The sequence below is a fragment of the Kogia breviceps genome, chromosome 2, assembly GCF_026419965.1.
Source record: "Kogia breviceps isolate mKogBre1 chromosome 2, mKogBre1 haplotype 1, whole genome shotgun sequence".
Taxonomy (NCBI): Eukaryota; Metazoa; Chordata; class Mammalia; order Artiodactyla; family Physeteridae; genus Kogia; species Kogia breviceps.
The window spans coordinates 67835935-67843372 of record NC_081311.1 but is presented as its reverse complement, the minus strand read 5'-3'; the positions used below and the strand labels follow the sequence as shown (position 1 = coordinate 67843372).

The 7438-nt window shown below is 37.6% G+C and overlaps 1 pseudogene; it reads left to right on the top strand.

Annotated features, from left to right (window-relative positions):
• Nucleotides 1–3268: 3268 nt before the first annotated feature.
• LOC131750088 (mesoderm-specific transcript homolog protein-like) lies at nucleotides 3269–4250 on the top strand (annotated as a pseudogene).
• Nucleotides 4251–7438: the final 3188 nt, after the last annotated feature.

Below are 7438 nucleotides of genomic sequence, written 5' to 3'. Positions count from 1 at the left end.
TATCTAAGACATGTTTCCTTGTCCCACTGGCATTTTATTTTATTTTTATTCATTCAGAAATAAAAACGCAAAGAAAAAATCACTTATAATTCCACAACCAAAATATAACCACCATTAACCTATTGGTGTATTGTTTTAGGGACATTTGTATTTCATATTAATGGTGAATATATATATATATATACATATAGGTATAATTTTAAATAATTCAACATTCATAATACTTATTTATAATTGGTTTTTATAAATATAATTATTAATGGTTAAAAATTCCTTAATCCATGGGATTTGGTATAAATCTACCAGTAATCATAGACTTGCATGCTTTCAGTTACTACAGAGTTAATAGAGAATGCTAGAGAGGCAATCAGCTTTTATTAAAAACACTGGGTAAGCAGTTTTGAGAAGAACTGTGCTCACAGAGACCAAGTTTGAAATTCCTGAACTATTTGATCTTCTCTAATTTTTTAATGACTTACTCTATTTCACTTTTGTGTGTGTGTGTGGTACGCGGGCCTCTTACTGTTGGGACCTCTCCCGTTGTGGAGCACAGGCTCTGGACGCACAGGCTCAGCGGCCATGGCTCACGGGCCCAGCCGCTCCGCGGCATGTGGGATCCTCCCAGACCGGGGCACAAACCCATGTCCCCTGCATCAGCAGGCGGACTCTCAACCACTGCGCCACCAGGGAAGCCCCTCTATTTAACTCTTTTTGATGATGTAACCATGCAGTTTAAACCCATATGCAATGAGCTATTTTCCAAAATTTAGATAGTCCTTAGAATACATAGATCATTGGTTTACTAGGTCAGCAAGAACAAGATTTAAGACTTTTGAGTTACATTAGCAAAGTGTTTCCCACAAAGGGTTGTACCAATTTGCATTCTATCAGGCCGAATATTTGTTTGACCATATTCTTGCCAGTATGAACATTTTAAAACAACCATTGTCAAGTAAATTTTATTTTAATTTCATTCGTTATTATGACTTTTCTATGTTTACAAAATTTTGTATTTTCAACTTGTGGATTTTCTCTTCACAACATTTTTTTCATCTTCATGGACTTTTTTTTTGGTTTTGGTTTAGATATTTTAGTGTCATTCCCTTGAAGAGGGCTAATATCTAAATATTAAAGAGTACACAATGAAAAAAAAAGAACTCCACACCCAAAAGTATGCTCAGAAAGTCTAGTGATTTAGAAAGGCTAGAATCGTTTTCATAAATAAAAACTTATAATAGTTACCTAGAGTAAAATTATTTAACTTCAAAGCAAATAAAGTGATCAAAGATCATAGCATACACTAATAAAAGTCATGGCTGTGCTGTAATTCTTCTGGATACAGTAAATATTTAAAATATTGAGGGCCTACTATATGTGTATGGTACCATTCTGTAAACTGAAGGATATTCATTACAAATAAAATGAAAATTCTGAATATATTGAATGATGGGAAAGAGTGAGATGGCCAATAACATTAAGTCCCTAAAATCTTGTAGTATTTGACAATTTGATCATTTAATTAAACAAAATTGTAAATCTATGATTGAGTCAGGAATCCAGACAACCATGAGTTATTTTTCTTTTTTCAAGAAGCTCAGAGTAAGTTCTGGGCAAAAACAGCCACAAATTATTCTGTGCAGCTGTTAGTTTGCATACAAAATTGATAGCAGAAGCAAGGGGGAAGATGTAATTTTGAAAATTGTGGGTATAAATAAATATAAAAACATTAAAAATGCCCTCTTCTAGGTGAAGTACTGAAAAAAAAATCACCACAAAGACTATTTGTTATTAAAGAAACATAATTCTTTAATTAATTCAAAATGAATTAAAGATCTATTTCTTGTCTCTTAGGTCTTCAGGAAAAATTGAAGGAAAATGATACTTTCTTGGACAAGTATCTGGAGAAAATAACCAACCTCAGAAAAAATAGTGTGTAAAACTAATAAATAATGAAGTGACTATTTAAATAAACAAATGAATTTACCCAACAGTTCTAGCAAAATTTTTCTTAAATATATATAATAATAAATGTTTAGTAGAATTTTGTTTGTGGTCTTCTGCATATTTATTTGTATATTTAGGAACCCATAGAGAGGACAAACATAGAACAGGGAGTCAATCAATTTAAAGGAATTACAAAAATTCTACCAAGATTGTGCCAAAATTATACTAAGAGATCTATAAATAGCTCAGGGAGGGCTTCCCTGGTGGCGCAGTGGTTGAGAATCTGCCTGCCGATGCAGAGGACACGGGTTCGTGCCCCAGTCCGGGAAGATCCCACATGCCGCGGAGCAGCTGGGCCCGTGAGCCATGGCCACTGAGCCTGGGCGTCCGGAGCCTGTGCTCCACAATGGGAGAGGCCACAACAGTGAGAGGCCCACGTACCACAAAAATACAAAACAAAACAAAATAGCTCAGGGAAGCACTTTATCCACACTCTAATGGTGCCCACTGTTCTATATTGTATTGTAATAACCTGTCAATATGTTACTCTCCTCCACTGTACTGTGCACTCCTTGAGGGTAGGATCTAAGTCTTGACCTAGTTCACCTGTAGTTTCCTATTGATAAGCACTCCAACAGATGTGTGGAAGGCAGGAAGACAGGTCGACAGGAAAGATTAATAAGAGGGCATGAATAGAATTGATCAGATATGTGCAAAAATGCAATTCTTTCAGCAAAAGCAGTTCTAAGAGGGAAGTTTATAGCAATACAATCCTACCTTAAGAAACAGGAAACTTCTCAAATAAACAACCTAACCTTGCACCTAAAGCAATTAGAGAAAGAAGAACAAAAAAACCCCAAAGTTAGCAGAAGGAAAGAAATCATAAAGATCAGATCAGAAATAAATGAAAAAGAAATGAAGGAAACGATAGCAAAGATCAATAAAACTAAAAGCTGGTTCTTGGAGAAGATAAACAAAATTGATAAACCATTAGCCAGACTCATCAAGAAAAAAAGGGAGAAGACTCAAATCAATAGAATTACAAATGAAAAAGGAGAAGTAACAACGGACACTGCAGAAATACAAAGGATCACGAGAGATTACTACAAGCAACTCTATGCCAATAAAATGGACATCCTGGAAGAAATGGACAAATTCTTAGAAATGCACAACGTGCCGAGACTGAACCAGGAAGAAATAGAAAATATGAACAGACCAATCATAAGCACTGAAATTGAAACTGTGATTAAAAATCTTCCAACAGGCATGTGCAACTGGGTCCCCAAACATGGAGTCTTGTAGCCCAGGTCTTAACTGAATCAGGATGAGGGAGTGGTGGGTCCAGGTGGGGCTGTTAGCTGTGCCCCTGCTTGCGGCCTATCTGCACATCCCACCCCCCCACAGCTTTCCCCTGCTCTTCACTCATGGAAGTCATCAGGCAAATTTTTTACCTACAAGGGACTGTGTATCTTCTACCAAGTCTCTGTGGGTGTGGTTGGAAGTCCAGAGATAGTTGTGCTTTTACACGGCTTTCCAACGTCCAGCTATGACTGGTACAAGATTTGGGAAGGTGTGACCCTCAGGTTTCATTGAGTGATTGCCCTTGATTTCCTAGGCTTTGGCTTCAGTGACAAACTGAGATCACATCACTATTCCATATTCGAGCAGGTCAGCATCATGGAGGCTCTTTTGCAGCATCTGGGGCTCCAGAACCGTAGGATCAACCTGTTGTCTCACGACTATGGGGATATCGTTGCTCAGGAGCTGCTCTATAGGTTCAAGCAGAATCGATCTGGTCGGCTTACCATCAAGAGTCTCTGTCTGTCGAATGGAGGTATATTTCCTGAGACTCACCGTCCTCTCCTTCTCCAAAAGCTTCTCAAAGCTGGAGGCATGCTGTCACCCATCCTCACACGACTGATGAACTTCTTGGTATTCTCTCGAGGTCTCACCCCGGTCTTTGGGCCATACACCGGACCCTCTGAGAGTGAACTGTAGGACATGTGGGCAGGGATACGCAAAAATGACGGGAACTTGGTTATCGACAGTCTCTTGCAGTACATCAATCAAAGGAAGAAGTTTAGAAGACGCTGGGTGGGAGCTCTTGCCTCTGTATCTATATCCATTCATTTTATCTATGGGCCACTGGATCCACTGAATCCCTATCCAGAGTTTTTGGAGCTGTACAGCAAAATGCTGCCACGGTCCACAGTGTCGATTCTGGATGACCACATTAGCCACTATCACAGCTAAAGGATTCCATGGGCTTCTTGAATGCATATATGGGCTTCATCAACTCTTTCTGAGCTGGAAAGAGTAGCTTCCCTGAATTACCTCCCCTATTCCCTCATCTGTTGTGTATTCCACTTAGCAAGAAACGCCCAAAAGAGGTCCTGGCCACCAAACACTATTCTCTCACAAAAGTCCGCCTGACTCACACTGGTGAACAGCCTATAGTAAAAAGCCAGCAGAAGCTCTAAGGGTGACCTAATAGTCCACTTCCCATTGCTTTGACATCTGATCAAGTGTATGAACTTGCCTTTGTCTTTGTATTATTAGGAAATTCTGATGGGCACTACTACTCACTGATGCAGAAAGACAGACAGACATTCTTTTGCATAAAAGTCTTTGAAACAGTTCTATGGACTTTTCTGAAATATTTAGAAATGCTAATTTCTGGCCCTGATTGGAATTATCTAAAGGTGCCACCTTCACCTCACCTTGAATGGCTTTAATTCTCTAAGTGACACAGCTTCAAGTGAGAATGAGTCTCCCTTGTCATAACTTTGGATTTAGTTTCATTAGTTGCTTCTAACTGTAGTCATTTTGTTAGACTTTGGTTTCAATAATGCAGTATTCTAAGTATACTTTAAGACTATGATTAATCTACATGTATTATGTATGTATTTTATAAGGACACTAAACCAGCAGACACTTACTCTAGCAGAGTAGTTTAACCTTATTAAATATGTTTCATTTCTGAGCAAATTGAACTAAACCCAAGCTATTTACAGAATTTCCTAAAATCACAGAACATTAAGGACAGTAGTCTCTGTGCCAGAGATTTACTGTTATTTGCTGTTAGAACTAATAACAGTCGGACTCATCATACCTCAGTGCTTAGAAGCATGTCCCTCCTGAGCCAGAGTGGAGAGGAGGGGATCGTTGTACAGTCCAAGTTACCAGGCTGAATATATACTGATTGCTTAACTTCTCATTGGTTGTCCCAGAGAGGGTTCCTGCCATAGCTCAGCTATTCCTGTACTTTACAGATGGAAAAGTTTCAGAAACTTTAGGAACAAAGTCTGAAAGTTCTATGAGCAAATGGTGCTGAATACTTTTTTTTTAAGCCACAGTTTCATTGTCTTAGTTAAAACAGCATTATTATTTAGTGATTTAAAATTTTTTTATTATCGACTTCAAGTATAACAACTGGAGTAAGTGTTTATTTTCTATTAATAAAAATGAATTTTGTCAAAAAAAAAGAAAACTTCCACAAACCAAAGCCCAGGACCAGAGGCTTCACAGGCGAATTCAATCAAACATTTAGAGAAGAGCTAACACCTATCCATTGCAAACTCTTCTAAAATATAACAGAGGGAGGAACACTCCCAAACTCATTCTATGAGGCCACCATCATCCTGATACCAAAACCACACAAAGATGTCACAAAGAAGGAAAACTACAGGCCAATATCACTGATGAACATAGATACAAAACTCCTCAACAAAATACTAGCAAACAGAATCCAACAGCACATTAAAAGGATCCCACACCATGATCAAGTGGGGTTTATGCCAGGAATGCAAGGATTCTTCAATATTCACAAATCAATCACTGTGATACACCATATTAACAAACTGAAGGTGAAAAAGCGTATGATCATCTCAATAGATGCAGGGAAAGCTTTTGACAAAATTCAACACCCATTTATGATAAAAACCCTGCAGAAAGTAGGCATAGAGGGAACTTTCCTCAACATAATAAAGGCCATATATAACAAACACACAGCCAACATCATCCTCAATGTTGAAAAACTGAAACCATTTCCACTAAGATCAGGAACAAGACAAGGATGCCCACTCTTACCAATCTTATCCAACATAGTTTTGGAATTTTTAGCCACAGAAATGAGAGACGAAAAAGAGAGAAAAGGAATCCAAATCGGAAAAGAAGAAGTAAAGCTGTTTGCAGATGACATGATACTATACATAGAAAATCCTAAAGATGCTACCAGAAAACTACTAGAGCTAATCAATGAATCTGGTAAAGTAGCAGGATACAAAATTAATGCACAGAAATCTCTGGCATTGTTATACACTAATGATGAAAAATCTGAAAGTGAAATTAAGAAAACACACCCATTTACCATTGCAACAAAAAGAATAAAATATCTAGGAATAAACCTACCTAAGGAGACAAAAGACCTGTATGCAGAAAATTATAAGACACTGATGAAAGGAATTAAAGATGATACAAAAAGATGGAGAGATATACCATGTTCTTGGATTGGAAGAATCAACATTGTGAAAATGACTCTACTACCCAAAGCAATCTACAGATTCAATGCAATCCCTATCAAACTATCACTGGCATTTTTCACAGAACTAGAACAAAAAATTTCACAATTTGTATGGAAACAGAAAAGACCCAAAATAGCAAAAGCAATCTTGAGAACGAAAAATGGAGCTGGCGGAATCAGGCTCCCTGACTTCAGACTATACTACAAAGCTACAGTAATCAAGACAATATGGTACTGGCACAAAAACAGACATATAGATCAATGGAACAGGCTAGAAAGCCCAGAGATAAACCCACACACATATGGTCACCTTATCTTTGATAAAAGATGTAAGAATATACAGTGGAGAAAAGACAGCCTCTTCAATAAGTGGTGCTGGGAAAACTGGACAGGTACATGTAAAAGTATGAAATTAGAACAATCCCTAACACCATAAACAAAAATAAACTCAAAATGGATTAAAGACCTAAATGCAAGGCCAGACAGTATCAAACTCTTAGAGGAAAACATAGGCAGAACACTCTATGACATAAATCACAGCAAGATCCTTTTTTACCCACCTCCTAGAGAAATGGAAATGAAAACAAAAATAAACAAATGGGACCTAATGAAGCTTAAAAGCTTTTGTACAGCAAAGGAAACCATAAACAAGACCAAAAGACAACCCTCAGAATGGGAGAAAATTGTTGCAAATGAAGCAACTGACAAAGGATTAATCTCCAAAATGTACAAGCAGCACATGCAGCTCAATATCAAAAAAACAAACCACCCAATCCAAAAATGGGCAGAAGACCTAAATAGACATTTCTCCAAAGAAGATATACAGATTGCCAACAAACACATGAAAGAATGCTCAACATCATTAATCATTAGAGAAATGCAAATCAAAACTACAATGAGATATCATCTCATACTGGTCAGAATGCGAATCATCGAAAAATCTAGAAACAATAAATGCTGGAGAGGGTGTGG